The following is a 17,665-nucleotide window of genomic DNA, read 5'->3' as shown; positions in this document are numbered from 1 at the left end:
TGGTTTTGTACAGGTATTTACTTGGCTTCGTTCATGTCGACGTAATTTCAGGCTTATTTGGTGTTTTTCCATGATTAATTCACAGGACTTTCAACCCGATGTGTGTATATAACAATTTTCATATTGGGTTATGGCTTATAGTGTGTACATTTTAATATTACATTAAGCTTTGAAGATGGCAGGGGTTAGATGTTTCAAAGCTTTTCGCCTATTGCTTGATTCATTTTTTGGGCTTTCAACTTGTTATCAGCAACTTTACCAAATAGGGGCTTATAATACACTTCATATGGGCCTGGCGTCTGGCAAACAGTGTTCACAGCTTTGTGATTAATGGACAACTTGCTTCGTGTGAGTCGTGGTGGTTGTTCATACAATCTTTTTACCACCTTGTGATATTGTTACGAGGCCTTTGGATCAAAACCAGCTTTCTTTCATTTACTGGACTAAGTACTGTGTGTGTTACGTATTCCAAGCAACTATTTTGGAGGATTATTATTTTTGGGGGATTATTCTGTTTTTACATCACATAACGGTTGCGATCACAACTGTTGCTCTGCTGAACTGTTTTTCTTTTTTGGATAGACAAATTTATGAATAAAAACGTTTATGGATTACATCAACGCTTTATGTGAGGTTCTGAAACAACAGGGACTATTGTGGACTATTGTGGACACTTATGAGGAAATTATTGGACAATAAGTATAATATGTTTTTTAGCATGTTTAAAAAATTGTTTTTGCATCTTATGTATACTGTATTGGTCTAGCCTCATTGTGACTTTTCTTGGTTTATTAGACCATTTTGAACTACAGGCCTTAATTTTTCAGTATTAAGTGATTTTTGAGTATAGCAATACTCTTTTTTTCTTAAAACATACTGAAGGTCATGCCATTTCTTGTGTTTTTTATTACAACAGCAAGATTTTGGTTGATGTATATACTTTTCATATGTTAGACAGTTCTTCTTTTGGGGTATATATCTATATAGAGGCCCTGTTGCCCCTCCCCCTCCCTTTTTTATTCCCAAAACATAGGCATTGGCTCTGATTGCTTTTGTTTAAGGCTATGTATTTCAATTATTTGATTGGTCCTATTTATATTATTTTGTGTAATAATATTGTTAGCTTGAACAATGCATGTTAATTGGGGATGCCAAATGTTTCTCACAGTTGATGTCCTTTTCTTTAGCTTAAGTCTATTTAGAACAGGTTATTCCTGAATCTAGCATTTTCAATAGCCCCCCTCTTATTTCACATTTGGGTTAGATAAGTGTTTCTCCATATAACATTGTTTTCGATGTATGTCTCTATTTACCAACATATGGGTCATAGTTTAATTCTATGATTACATTCCATCTAGTGAATGGCAGTATTTATCATTTTTTTCATTTATCTATATAATTGTGAAGTTTACAGGTTTACAATTTTTAGGGAATGGTTAGGTTTGGCCCCCTGATTTTCTGAGTATGATCTAACTGAAGTTTTACTATTACTTTTGGTGAAATCATTTGCTACTAACATATTTATATATATATCAATATATTTCCTGTAATATTGCCCAGGTCCTTTTTACAGTGTTATTATACATTTGTTTTTTTCTTGTTTTTTATTTTATATGTCATCAAGCATATATTGTTTTTTGACCATTGGCATTTGTCTATATTGTCTTTGGGAAAGTAGCAATATTAGACAGGTAATATTGCCTGTCCTTCATAGCTATTATTGTTGCCTTCATATTGACGTGGTTATCTTATGAGAAGCCATTATTGTCATTTCTATTAATACAAAGATGGACATTTTTAATTTGGTCTCAGGGCTTTCTGCTGATAGGGCAGATTTGAGTGCATTTGGTCTTTGTACAGTATCAACAACTCTTCTAATGACCCCTTGGGATCTGAGCCATCATGTAGTCTGGCCTTTGATAATCTTTTTAAGCATTTAAAATTGTTAAGATCTAGCGTTTGGCATTCCAAACTTTTTAAAGCTTATATTGCAAAAGGTATCACACCAAGGGGTCTTAGAATTCGAATTCAACCACATGTGGGACATCCAGATGAGGAGCTCAATAGCCAGTGGTCTAATATACAACAGCATGCTTCCATGTCATTTGTTGAAGCTTTGGATAAATATCATGACAGAATTATTGATTCTGAAATTAACACTGTAACAGACTTGTGCAATGATGTACAGAAATTTGAGGGGGAAATATTCTTTCAGAAATATCTTAATAAGGTGGCCAGTGATCTCACCAAACTTAAAGAACAGTTAAAATTAAGGAAAATTAAAAAATTCAAGTGTGATTTAAATGATTATCAGGGAGCTAACCCTTTTAGTCTTCCTTCTAAACATGTTCGGTTTAACCCCAATCCGGTTAAAACACCAAGAAGAAAGAGACCCAGATCCATATTACGTAATAAATCTACAACAAATGGATCATCTACTGATGATCCTTCATCACATACAGATAGTGACATACAGCCAGCATCGGATTCACCCAACCCCAAAAGAGTCCATGGTTTTGTCCCTTTAGGGGGAAATACAAACGTGGAGGCAGGAAACACAAAAAGAATTGAGAACATTCAGAGTTTGTTAGAGATGGTAATTCAGAAATAAGTAATGTAAATTCAAACGTTCTAAATCTGTCCGATTGTGTCTTGTCTCCATCTCAAGTGGCTATTTTGAATAAAGGTTTAACTTTTATCCCTGGGTTTGTTATTTCTGAGGACCAATTGGTCCAGGATGTCTTGTCATTTTGTAGAATTCTTAATTTGAAATTACAGTTTGGAGATGGTGATGCATCTTATGATTATAATAAATTTATTTATCATAAATCTAAATATCTTCCTCCGATGCACCCCATTATTCATTTGTTTCAGAATATGATTCTCAAAGATCTACATTTTGACAGTTCTGATATTCGTTATAAACCCAATAATTTGTCATCTAGTGAAAAACAGGCTATTGTCGAATTACAACAAAACAAGGATTTGGTTATTATTTCAGCAGATAAAGGTGGGGCAGTCGTGGTTATGAACTGGTCAGATTATGACAAGGAGGCCAGGAGACAACTTTCTGACAAACGGTACTATGCTGAAATGGGTTTAAATCCCACGCATAGGTTTAAGAAACAGATTGATGAGTTTCTTATTAGTGCCAGATATACTGGCCTCATAACCACTTCTACATTAGAACAACTTACTATTCAGGATCCTATTAATCAATACATCTATTTCTTCCCAAGATTCATAAAGATCCTGTTCATCCCCCAGGTAGGCCTATTGTTTCTGGCCGAGGTTATCTTACAGAACCATTATCCTTGTTTTTGACTAAACACCTTAAGCCTTTGTTGTCATTTGTTCGTTCTCGGTTGCAAGACACGACCGAATTCCTACACATCATATCTGATGCACAATTGGAACCTGGTTGGCTGATGTGTACACTTGATGTCAGTTCCCTGTATACGAATATTCCACATCAGGTTGGGCTTGAAGCGTTAACTCACTGGCTCAATATTGCCCATCTATATGAACATGATTTTAATTCCTTTCTTGTTGGTCTCGCAAAGCATGTACTTACTAATAATGTTTTTTTCTATCAGGACATTTGTTTTTGGCAAACTAAAGGAACAGCTATGGGAGCATCATTTGCTCCTATTTATGCCGACCTGTTCATGGCCTATATTGAGGAACATATTATCTACAATAGTAGCCATAATATTTACCTTCCTGAAATTGATATTTGGAGGCGGTATTTGGATGATTGCTGGATGGTGTGGAGGGCTGATGTTGATTACTTAACTGAATTTGTCTCATATTTAAATGACAATATTTGGGGCTTACAGTTTACTGTCAATTATCATTCTGACACAATAACTTTTCTGGATGTGCTAATAACAAGACAACCAGATGATACTCTTAGTACACAGGTTTTCAGGAAATATCCTGAATACAACACAGTCCTTCAAGCATCCAGCTTTCATCCTCCACATATTGCTAAAAACATACCTAAATCACAGTTTATACGTCTGAGGCATATATGTTCTCAGGAGGAGACTTTTCAAGAAGATAGGTGTGATTTAATCAATAGATTTCGTGTAAGGGGATATTCTATGGGACATGTTTTGCGGGCCAGCAATTGGGCTAATACCTTATCCAGGCAGGAGCTGTTAACTTACAAACTTAGGGATCAGAAGACCTCACAGCCAATCAGGTTCTTAACAACATATGCTAGGAATTCAGATGTACTCATGAATAGTGTACAAAGGAATTGGAATATTTTGTTAAGTCTACCAGAATTATCAGATATATTACCTGACAAATGTTTATTCTCATTTCGCAAGGGCAGGAATTTAGCCTCATGTTTTAATCATTACAAACATACACATCATGCCAGTGCTGGACAATTTTCACAAACAACTATTACAGGGGAACCTTTGGTAGGGTGTTTTCCCTGTGGTCATTGCAGTAACTGTTGTAAAATTGTCAAATCCAAGGAATTTTCTAGCAGGAATTGCTCAAAGGTCTATGATATTTCATTTTTTGCAAATTGTAGCAGCGAATGGCTCATTTATTTAGCAACATGTAATTGCAGCTCTTTCTATGTTGGTCAAACATCTCGTCCCTTAAGACTACGTATATCTGAACATATGAGCAACATAAAAAATAAGAAAATAAATAATGCATTGTACAAACATACTTTAAAACATCACACTGCTAATTTCTCTTTTATGGTGATTGATGTGATTAAGGGTATTAAATTTAACAAAACAAGATGGCACTCAATGTTAGATACAAAAGAAAAGAAATGGATTACCAGATTAGGTGCTCTTTTTTCACCTGGATTAAATGAATATTTTTAATTGAACCAATAGGATTTGTTGAAGCACTATTTAAGTTGAATTAATTGACTCTGTGTTTTTTGTCACTGAAGAAAGCTGTGCTTTTTTTGCCAGCCGAAACCGGTCTGTGAGTTTTTTGATGTTTATTCGACATTAAATCTTTTTTATTGGATCCATTTGGTTGCTGACTTCATTTGGTTTTTTAAATAAAAAAAGAACATACAGATTCCAGTTAATCATATTATTGGAAAGCAAGTTTCAACTCTTATTTAGGAATAGTCCTAGGTAAGAATATCGAGGAAACCTTACAACTTAACTATGCTAAAGCCATAGACTTAATCAAGACATTAATAAGCAAATGGAATCATTTGTTTATAACATTTGATGATAGGTTACAACTGAGAAAAATGGTTTTGTTACCTAAAATATTATATATAGCACAAGCTCTTATACTTCCACCAGGAAAGAAAATCCTTAAAGAAAACACTTCAACTGATGAAATTCATATGGTACCCCAAAAGAAATAGAGTGGCATTTTCTCAGCATATCAGAAAATGGGAACGGGGGGGGGGTTAAAATTCCCAGAGACTGAAACTGATATAAAGGCATCTATAATTAAAATAGTGATGAATTGGAGAAATCCTAGATACTCTTCCAATTGGATACAGTTATACTCCATTATACTAATGAATGAAAATAATTTATCAAAAAATGCTTTGGTAACTGACAAAGATAACAAGATATGGCACTATTTAAGTTTAAATTTACAGTATATGTACAACAAAATTAACTAAACTAACACTAATAAACAATATTTCTGATGTGTTTGGAAGATTCATTAACACAAATTTAGATATAAAACTGTGGCATAGATTTTTAATGCCGTTTACTATTACAAGGGATTTCCCTGATAAAACACAGACATATTTTTGGTTTATGGGAAAATAATAACCTATTTTGTTGGTTGCAATGTATTGAAAACCAACATGCTTTGAACACACAAAGTATATTGTCAACCTATGGCCTATCCCCTAATGACTGGTTGGTTCTTCCGAGTGTCACAGCATACACTAAGGATCTATGAAGAATAACACATAACTCATCCTTCAAAACTGTACCAAAAATTATAAACTGGATTTTTGGAAATCTATATAACAATATCAATGTTAAGAATGAATTATCATATCTATATAACACTTTAATTGTCTGTAAGACAGCTTCTAAAGATTCTTACTGGCAATACCTAACTAAAATGTTTCAAGTATCATTATCAATGGAAGATAAAACAAACATTTTATTTTCAGTTAAACTAACTTCTTATTCACAATTCTGGAGGATTTTTCATTGGAAATTTCTACACAGATCCTTTTTTGACACCTGAGAAACTCTGAAAAATGAACGCTTCAAACAGCAAGTTATGTTGGAGATGTCATTTGTCCACTAATGCTGACTGGTCTCATAGTTTTTATGACTGTACTGATATTAACCATATTGGAATGAGATTAATAAATTTCTTCAAGCTATCTATACTGATATATCTGTTTTGACAAAGTTTTTAATTTTATTGAATGTTGTTAATAGTAATAATATGAAGAAAGATGACCTGTATTTGTTGTAGACAATGTTAGCAATAGCCAGAACATGTATTACTAGAAGATAGAACTCTAATGCAGCACCCATTGGTTAATCGTCTGTAGAAGAAAGTTTTTAATTTGATTGATACCCTACAGATGGAACTGGATTCTTCCTAACTATCATAGTTTATATATTAACTTATTATTTAACTACAAATAGGCTCATAGGTTCATAGGTTGGTACTAGGCTATCGGCCCTAGGGCCTATACAAGCCTAGCCATAACAATTCCCTGGCTATTTCTTCCCACACTATTTACTTCCCTGGACCGCTGTCTATCGACTGATGTGATCCCCAGGGTGAGTTTCCTTTCTCTCATCCAATCATCAAGCTTCCTTTTGAAGATGGCCAAAGAGGAGCTCTGCTTGACACGTATGGGCAGTCTATTCCAGAGTCTGGGGAGTATCTGGGTCAAGAACCTATCCCTCCAACATGTTTTGTTTATTGTGATGACAAGGTTTAGATCCCTGGAGTGTGTGGCTCTGAGGGATTGGGATTTCTTTAAGTGTAGCATGTCCAACAGCTCTGGGTTTGACATGGCCTTTTATGTTAAACAGCGATCGCCTCTGAGTAGACTATATGCGACTGAGTATAGTTGGAGATTTTAAGGCGGTCAGCATAGGGAATCTGCTTTAGGCCTGTGATTCTTTTAGTGAGATATTTATGTGGCCTTTCCAGTTGTTTGCACAACTGCATAAATGTTTTTATCCGAATCCTTTTTGTCAGGCTGAATGTAAATACTGTAAATAGTTATTAAATGTTATGAATGTGTTAACTTATTGTGTTATTTCATCAAAATAAAAATCATTTGAGTAAAAAAAAATAAAAGTGTCTACAGAGAATCATGTATCTGCCTCTAGAATGCTTCTAACATCAACCCTTTTCCAGTATGCTATCAAAGAAGACAGGGCTGTGGTGTAATGTGCCTTGATGCTGCCTGGATTGAGTTTATCATGGCTGGATTAACAAAAAACAGTAGTTGAGGACAAGTACCTGAAATGTTTTGTTTAGACTGAGGGTGTCCCATTTTTGCTCCTTGATAAGAAATAAATAACTGAACAGCGTTTCTTAAAGTCCTATTTCCATTAGGATAGTTCCTGAGGTGCCCATGCATGTTCAGAGTATGTAGACTCTGTTCTCCCTGGATTTTAGGTTCTGGTTAGAAAACTGAGAAATTGATGGCTTGATTTAAAGTAAACACTGAAACCATTTTGTGCATAAATGAGTGGTTTGTTCTTAATGACTTCTTATATATGTCAGGAGAATGATGGGTATAGTTTTCCAAGTCAAGAACCTTAAATCAGCTTGATGGGCAGGCTCAAAATGTGACATAGTCAGTTCTTCTAGCATATAGTTGAGCTGTCACTACAAACGGAGAAGGGAAAAGGAAAGAGAAGGAACCATGGTCTGGCATGTTGAAGTGACAACAAGATGAAATTTTATAGAGAATAAGAGAGGCCAGAGGCAGGTAACTCATAAAATATTTGAGAATCAGTAGTACAAATCCCTGATGGGCCTCTGGTTATCTGTAAGCTGCCATCGAGAAAATTGCTTCCACTTACCAATACAGGATTTTCTAGTAGGAAACTTTGTTGCCTTCTTTAATACTTGCTGCTCACATGAAATAACTGCTGAAAAGGTATTAAATCTGAATCATCAATGTAGTCAGTTGAAGTTTATTGATACTGGGGAGTATCAAACCTCTAAATGTACCTCCAAAAATGGTTATCACACAATGATCAGCAAATCAGAATAAGAAATGTATTATTATATTTAATTTAACAAATAAATATCAAAGCCCACTGTTCCTACACAATTAACAGACCAGTTTTGGTATACAGTGCCTTCATCGGTGTTATAGACCCAATGAAAAGTGCATATTAAAATGTACTAAAGGAACACACATCAATCTCTCACTGGTTAATTAGAGACATTCATTTAAACCCAGTGAAAACAAGTCCTCCAACCTAATAATCCATGACTTATATTTTTTTTTATTCAATATATTGTGCCAACCAGATTTGTTTGATCTATTGTAAACAATTCTATCAATGATAGTAACATAAATTTTCCAGTAGGATGTTTCTTGATATGTCTGAAAAGTGCATTGGGACACATATCCACTCTCAATGTCACTCATATGTTCTGATATATACATTTTTAAAGACAAGACGTTTGTCCAATATAAAATGCTGAGCAACTGCATAGTACAAGATAAATGACCCGATCAGAGCTACAATTCCCAAAAAACAGAATTTGAAAGACCTTAGATGTATTTCTTATGGAAAATTGTTGTGTCTTACTTACATATCTACACATAGAACAATGACCACAGGGTTGACAACTCTTTAGAAACCCCCCATCCATAGTTGCTTGTCTAACAATATCTGAAGAAACTTTTTTTTTTGTTTATAATGACTAAACCGGTCCTCTAATGTTTTACCCCTATGGTATGAAAACAGTTGTATTTAGAGTTTTCCTGGTCATTGCACTTTGCCATACCTGGAAGGAGTCTTATGCAGTTAAGTATCAAACATCCCCTGTCTTGTGTGACTACATCCAGTTTGTGAGGAAGCTTGTTGTAATTGGCCAATCCATAAAAAGGGTGAACCAATGTTGCCTGGGTCCAAAGAATGTCAGTGACGTATATTGGTGGTATCCTTTTGAATCTTCAGAATTACACTGGATATTAGTGGAAAAGTTGGAAATGTATAAAGGAACATTCCCTTGCCAAATGACTGCAAATGCATCTGTTTTCCAACCTTATTTGCAAAAATCCCTGGATAAACACTTGTTTAGTTGCCAGTTTTGAAAGGAGGCAAACATATCTATTTAAGGTGTTCCCCTCCACTTGAATCAATTTGTGAAAGACTTATTCATTCACCCTGCATTCATGATAGTCTGTCAATTCCCTGCAAGTTTGTCTGCAACTGTGTTCTGCTTTACTGATGCTTGTGGCTTTAGAAATGCTGAAGAGCTAACTTCCAAGCCACCATTGTCAGTCTGCATTGGAGGTACAGCTTTGAGTAACTATTTACTTTAGGACACATCATGGTACTTCACACGGGGATAAGCAGTGCTAACTTGACTGACACCCCAATAGAATTGCCAGCTAAATGTTTGGCCCATTTTTAATCATGTACTTTTTGAACATTAAAAAGTTTAAGAAGGGTGAAGTGCACAAAATAAAACTCTAATAGGTATTACTGACTTAATATCTATGAAAGATGGCCAAACACATCCAACAAGGGGACCCCCTGCACCTTCTACATTACACAGTTTTAAGTGCTTTACAGTTCTTTTGGATGGTTCAGGGGGCTTAGCTCCCCAATGGACATTGCTATGTTTTGTTTTCTTTTATTTTTAAATCTCATCTTCTTCAGAACTTGATTTACAGGAACATTTATTTCTTGATAAATAAGAGTTCTGGTGTTATAAGGTTGGCAGTGAGGGGGTAAGGTTGCTACAGCACATCTTGTTTTATCTTAATATAAACAGTGACCCAGTTTTGTACCTCTATTCTTGTTGATATAGGACATGACTGTAGTATTACTAGGGACCAAAGGTGATGGAGAGAATTGAACTCGGGGATCACAGCCAATATCTCTTTCAGTTGATGTGGTTTGGTCTGTCTCAAGGACTCAACAGGCCTTGCACCTTTACTACTTTGGAAACTGTTCACCAAATTAAATCTGATGTGCATGCAGTGACAGATTGATATGGGGTCTGAGGAGTTGAGGTTATACCTGGGTTTAGTTGAATATGTTTATAAAGCCCAAAGCTGAAATATGATTCTCCAGAGAATGCAACTATTTTAGAAGCCATTGTGCCTTTCTCATATGTAATCTGGCAAGAAGTAACATAAGTAAAATAAAAGCCATGAACCCTAGGATTCTCTTGCTAAAGTCTGAAACTGAGAAGTTCAGGAAATATTCCAAATAAATAACCACCAAGTTTTGTTTTAAAAGGCTTTCTAAAAATAAGAATCTACAAGGCATCCCAGAAACACAATGCTGTGAGATGGCATAAAGAGGGGTTTGCAATATTTATCTGGAAGTCCATATTGGTCAAAAGAGACATAATCCACATTAATGACTCCTGACTTCTGAAAAAGTCTGCGCAAAGACAAGCAAGGTGTCCAAATTTGCAATAAGATATGAATGGGGCCAGACATGTTGTGAGTAACCTATAAGCTTATATAAAGCAAAGGTAAATGCAGAGAACTGTTAAGTGACCCAGAAACAGGGAAACATAGAAATTTCCTGAAGCCTATGGCTTTGGGAATATAGTAGTAAGCATCATTTAGCTCTCGAGTTACCAAGTAACTCATGAGAAATTAATAGTTTCTGTAAGGCCAGCATTTTGAACTTTGGAACTTCAATGTATATATTTAGAAATGAAAGCTCTAGTACTGGTCTCCAAGAAGCCTCTTTCTTTGGCAGAAGAAATATTCAATAATAGAAGCCTTTGTCCCTTTAATTTATAGACACTGGTTCTATGCCTCCCTAGGCGTGTAAAGACTGAAAAAATCTGAGGAAAAATTATGTTTGGTTTGGCAAATGTGAGAGTGCTCCCCTGAAAGGAGGTTTTGGTATCCAGTACCATTTGTAATCCTGCATCACTTTGAATAGCCAGGAGTCCAAAATAATCTTATGCCAAAGAGGAATGCTGAGGTCTACTTTTTTTTGTTGGGGGACAGATTTGTAGAGATATTGGTATGGAGGTAATGAATGCTGCCATATTTATTCTGTACTGTTGGTCTGTCCTTTTTTCTGAAAGGACACCTATTTTTATGTATGTATGTATGTATGTATGTATGTATGTATTATTTATTTATTATATTTCCCAAAGGACTAACAATACCCCCTTATCTAAAGCTGAATCCAAGATTTAAAACCTCACCTCATCAGTTAACCTCCAGTTACATACTCAAGCATATCTTCCCAACACTGTAGCAGTAGCAGTAGTCCTAGTCACAGTATCTGCATAATCATACACACACTTCAAGGCATTTTTTCAATACCTGAGAAAGAGTAGAAACAGTTTGGTTCAAAACAGAGCTTATAGGAAGAGTAGAAGCCATTTCTATCAAACTGTCCCCATGATAAATTTCCACAAATATGCCTACACTACCTTATCTAGCTAATCTATGTTTTTAGTGACCAATGGCAGGGAATCAGGAAAAGTACAGATAGCATTCAACACATCCTCCAGGTTGGAAGTATAGCAGGATTTGGAGAAGAATGAGGTATATCCATTTGTAACATATTATTATATCTCTCGAGTTCAGGGAACCATCTATTTGTTCTGCAAAAAATAACTTGTATATCCTGACAAAGCTCTGATTAAAACAAAATTCCCCCACATGAGGATATAAATTAAAGTGATTCTTACAATCAGAGCAATGGTCTTGAGAAGCTACAGGAGAAGAGGCCTCAACTTTGTCAAAATCTGAAGCCTCACACCCTGTTTCTTCAGGAATAATTTAACAGGGAATGCCCATCTGTAAACTATCCTGTCTACCAGGAGTACATCCATCTAGCCAAGGTAAGGAACTTTTTTGTTTAACAGTAACAACTTCATTAAAAGAACAATATTAACTTTTTTTTGTAACAAGAGTTACAGAATGAGAGAACCAACTTGAAGGAGGGATGTTTACCTGGACTAATCTTTTCTAGCCTCGGTTACCCTTAGAAGACTCTCCAGGACTGTCTCCAAGACCAAGAGAAGATGGTTCTCCTATGCCAATATTGAGCACTGGAACAGCTGAAGAGGATGTGGTTGGCCTCTGGTTCATACTGGCCAAAAGGACTACAACAGAAAAAGGCAGAAAAGTGAGTGATTTGAGGGACAACCAATGGCCACTGGAGATTCATCCTTTATTGCCTGTGGTGTAGACTGACTCCGCAGCAGTGGCAAGGACTCCTTGGTAAGTGATTTTTTTTCTTTACCGATATTGTGGGAGAAGAGTCAGCTGGACTGCAGTTAAGTATTCATGCTGTGACAGGTAAAGAAGTACCAAAAGCAGTAAACGTAGTTGGAGTGAGTCAGCTGGAAAGTAAGTTGCTACTGAGAGTCTAAGAGCAGCACACTTACACTCATAATACTTTCCCTGGTCTTGTAGATCATAAAATGGAAAATGAGAACAGAATTCCCCTGTCAGTACTATTCAAACACATGTACAATCATACACTCTGACAGAATCAAAACGTTAGGTATGTTTTCACAAAGTGACCATAAGCAGTACACTGAGACAAAGTTCCCCTCACGAGTCTCCATAAAACTTGGTGTTCCACAGTATTCATGGGTTACACAAACATAACACAATTTTTCACAAATTATTGTCAGTCCTATTCACACCCCCACATACAAACAAACACACACACACACACACACACACACACACACACACACACACACACACACAAACACACACTCACACACGCACACATGTTGACAAGATACAAATGGCAGCTAGGTTGTTACAAAGTGAACACAACCATTACACTGACACCCACCCAAAATACCTTAATAAACACAGTGAGCTAAATATAGCGCTGCCTGGCAGGAAACATCTGATATTGATAAAAAAAAAAAAAGAAAATAGGTAAAATGTTACTTTTTAAAAAGGATAATAGTTTCTAAGTAGAGGGGTTTCCCAATGGGGACTTATCTGTCAGAAACTTAATTCTTAGATGACTGTTGCTGCTGTGAAGTCCAAGAGATGCTTCTTCTTATGTTAGCAATAAAGTACTGAAGAAAGCTTCACTCTGACTGCTGATTTGGGTGGAACAGTGGTACATCCACTAGCATTGTTGCCTCACAACAAGAGGTTCTCTGGTTCAGTTCTAGGCTGGGGTACCTTCTGTGCAGAATTTGCATGTCCACCATGCGTATCCATGTGTATCAGTGGGTTTCTTCCTGGTGCTCCAGTATCCTCCCTCATTCCAAAAACATGCAGAAGGTGGACTGGACATTCTAAACTAGCCCTAGATGTGAGTGTGTGTGCAAGTGTGTGGTACGGATAAACTACTGTGGCACGGCTAGCAACCCAACAGTGTAATCCTTGGTGTACATGATTGTCACTGTTGAAGTGACACCCTGACCCCATGTGCAGAAATGGGAAAAGGGGTTGAGGATGGATAGTTGGATGGAGTCAGAGTGAGGGAGTGGGGTTGTGGAGCCAGATCTTTTTGAAGCTAGCTGGTTATAGTTTCCTAGGCAGGGAAACTACCCATGCAGCCAAAGTGCTACTGCAGTGGTGGGAATGATGAACATTTTCTATTTTTATTTACTGTAGGCTCAGCAGCTGTCCACTTATGTCCTGATTCCATATCATGTGAGCTAGTCTTCTTATGACTTCATTGTTAGTACAGTTTGACAGTTTGCAGCTAATAGTTGTCTTCTGCAGCCTGCAGCAGATTTAAACTCATAATTGCAGGACAGTCAGTCTGTCAGTCAATCAGTCAATTAGACAATAAATAAAAAATGAATGCAGTTATAGTCAAGCAAAAGCAAAATACAACAGAACAGGATTCCTTGTAAAGTATATCATGCTTGGCATGTAGTAGAGTAACACAGATTTTACACTAATAGTTGCTTATCATGGTATAATCACTTTGGATATGTAAATCTCAATGGTAGCTCTACAATAAATGGACCTTGTGTCAGAGATTGGATGGTTAAGTACTGCAATGAAAACCTATGAAATATTCTGTTCATCTATGAAAATTGAGATGTTATAAAGATGACAATGAAACTGTGATGAGGAAACAGATAAAACTGAAGATAATAAAGATTACAATGATATCGGTAAATTTAATGTTAACAATGCAATGATGATAAGGATGAAGATGTGATGGTGATGATGATGAAGATGATGGTGAATCAGTGAAAATGATAAATGCAATGAAGATGACAATTAGTGCAAGGATGACAATGGTAATGCTGACAAAGATGAAGATAATTGATGTAGACAAAGACATGATGATGATGATGGTGCAGTGATGATAAATGTGATGAAAATGTTAGCTATGTGATGACACTGCAGGTGAAGATGAGATGAACATGATGAAAATAATGATGAAGATGATAAAACGGATGCAATTTACATGATGAAGATGATGAATATGAAAATGAAGATACAGTGAAGATGACTAACAGAATGGTGATAACAGTGAAGATGCAGCAGAGATGAAGTAGATGAAGCTGAAGCTGATAATGAAGATTCAATAGGATGGCAAAAATGATGCTGGTAATGACAATTCAAAGAAGATAGTAGAGATGCAACAAACTTGGTAAAAATGACAGTGACAATGAAGAGGTAATAAAAATTATGATGTTGAAGAAGATGTGATAAACATGCAATGACTATAATAATGCAGTGAAGATAACTGACAAAGATGAATATAATGCATTTTTGTCAGCATTTTCATTTGATTCTCATCTTTACAATCATAGCATCATCTTCATAATGTCATTCTTATTATCATCATCTTCTTCTTCAATGTCATCATCATCAGATCATCTGCATCATTTTAACTGCCTCTTCATCTTCATTACATAATTATCTTATCTTCATTATACCCTCATCACATATCCATCATCACTGAATATTCATTATCATCAAGATGCTGCTGCCTTGATGATGTTGATGATGATAATGATGATGATCAATTAATGAAAATGATGATGAAGATACATCTTTATCTTTGCTTGTCACCTAAACTGCATCATAACTTCCATTATATCTTCAACATCTTTATCACATCTTATGCATCATCAGCTTTGTCACCTTCATCATATCTTTATTGTTATCTTCATCATTACTTTCATCTGTCATCCTCATCATATCTAAAAACATATCCATCACATCTTTATCTGCAACGTCATTGCATCTTCATCATCATTGTCATCTTTAATACCATCTTCATCATCACCATTTCTCCAACATCACTGCAACTTCAGCTTTCACTCTTGGCATCACCAATACTTTTATCACCTTTGCCGATATCATCATTGCCATCTACTACTTTACTTTCTTCATCATCATCATTGTCATTGCATCTTCAGTTTTTAAGATGAACAGAATTTTCTAATACCTTTCATTCTAGCACTAGTCCATTCAATTTATAACACAAACCTTTACTGTAGAGCTACCATTGAGATGATTCACATACTGCACCCGTAGTTTTCTGCTGAAATGGGGTTTCTGTCCAGATGGAATTTTCCAGACAACAAATGCAAATAGAAAAATAAAAGAAATTTTACCATTGTAGACAACTATTAGTGTTACATCTGTTACTATGCTGTATACCAAGCATTATACATTTTATAAGTTAAGATATTTTATTTTATGTTGCTTTTAATTGAACATAACAGTATGTATATGTCGATTTACTGTGTGATTGACTGAACCACTGATTAATTATGCTGCAGTTATGTATTGAAATCTGCTACAGATCACAAAAAACACCTGCTATCAAACTGTTGAGTACACAACAAAGACTTTATTATTTTTGCACTTAACTAGAAGAAATTTAAGCAGCTAGCAGAAAAACCAACACAAAAAACACCTGCTATCAAACTGTTGTGAGTACACAACAAAGACTTTGTTGTTTTTGCACTTAACTACACAAAATTTAAGCAGCTAGCAGAAAAACCAACACAACTTACAGCACTTAAGACACTTTAGAAATGCTGGAGTAGACCACAGAGTGGCATCACTACATTTAGTTGATATTATTGTCTGTCTCAAATTGAATAATAATATTAGAGAAATCTATATAAAGAGGTAAATACCTGACTTCTGCCTGTTTAACTAATTCATAATTATTTTTAACTCATGCCCTACCTGCATTACTGAGTGTTCTTCTGAATAACAATGTCTTGACATGCAATGCCTATATCATCTGTTCTTAATGAACTATGCGGCTGCTTATCTTAATTGTTTAATACCACTGATATGCTCTGTCATCAATAGACATTTCTGTGTATGTATATACATATATGATTTACTTCAGCTGCTGTCATGGACAATACCCAAAAACAAGACATGTTGACTGAGAGTTCTCCATGTTGATAGATGCTAAGCAAACATAAAGAAATAAAATGAAGTGACCATTCTTATTTTGTAATATGTCAATGTCTACCTGGGTTGCCATCTGTTGATCATTACCTATGGAAGGCCCTATATGGTATGTTGTGTGCTGCAAAAAAATTAAATATGACAAATGTCCTGAAATTTTAGGATAGAATGTTTATCCCGTTTCATTTAATAGTTGCATTAGACAATTATAGTGAATACAAGACATCTTAATATTAAATGAAACTACAGATGTAACTCTAATTCTGCAAGAGTGAGCATTTATATAAGCAAAAAATGAGTTGCAGTCTTTTTTACTGGGCATGTTTTACCAGGCAAAATTTCACAATCCCATAAAAAATGTCCTACTTTGGGCATCCAAAAAGGTGGAGATTCTAGCATTTACAGTACATTGTGATTTAGATTAACAAAAGATTTTAAGTTGCTTTTCTGTCTTGTACATGTCGTTGCATTTTAATATAATTTAAATCAATTTTATTTTCATCATTTTTCTGCAGTGCCAAATACATAACCATGAAACAGCTGCAAACATTATCAAAAATGAAATATGCATTTTAATCCAAACTAGCCAAAGCAAATTGTATCTATCTCTCTCTATACATATATATGTATGTATATATATATATATATATATATATATATATATATATATATATATATATATATATATATGTGTGTGTATATATCTATCTATACATATATATATTTATATAAATATAAAATATATATCTAATATATATATATATATATATATATATATATATATATATATATATACATATATATATATATATATATCCTGTAGTAGAGCACTGTGTCATATAATTACAATAAAAACCTAAACCACCAACTGTTGTGTTTATTCTGGTATGTTGTTGTGGAAATCGAATGTGTACAGGTTCTGCACAGAAAATATGGCTTTGAAAGCATGAATTAACAGAGGTTGTTCTGAGAATCAGCTAGTATGCAAAACAGTAGCTTGTGGAGCTGTAAATCAAGATATACATGAAATATGGCATATGTTATGCACTAAGATCCAAACCTTGAATACTAATGTCAAATGTATTATAGTGTGTCCCCTGATGCAGTGCC

Source organism: Protopterus annectens, chromosome 1.part0 (genome assembly GCF_019279795.1).
Source record: "Protopterus annectens isolate FY-2018-M chromosome 1.part0, PAN1.0, whole genome shotgun sequence".
Classification (NCBI taxonomy): domain Eukaryota; kingdom Metazoa; phylum Chordata; order Ceratodontiformes; family Protopteridae; genus Protopterus; species Protopterus annectens.
Note: the sequence above shows the minus strand (reverse complement) of the source record.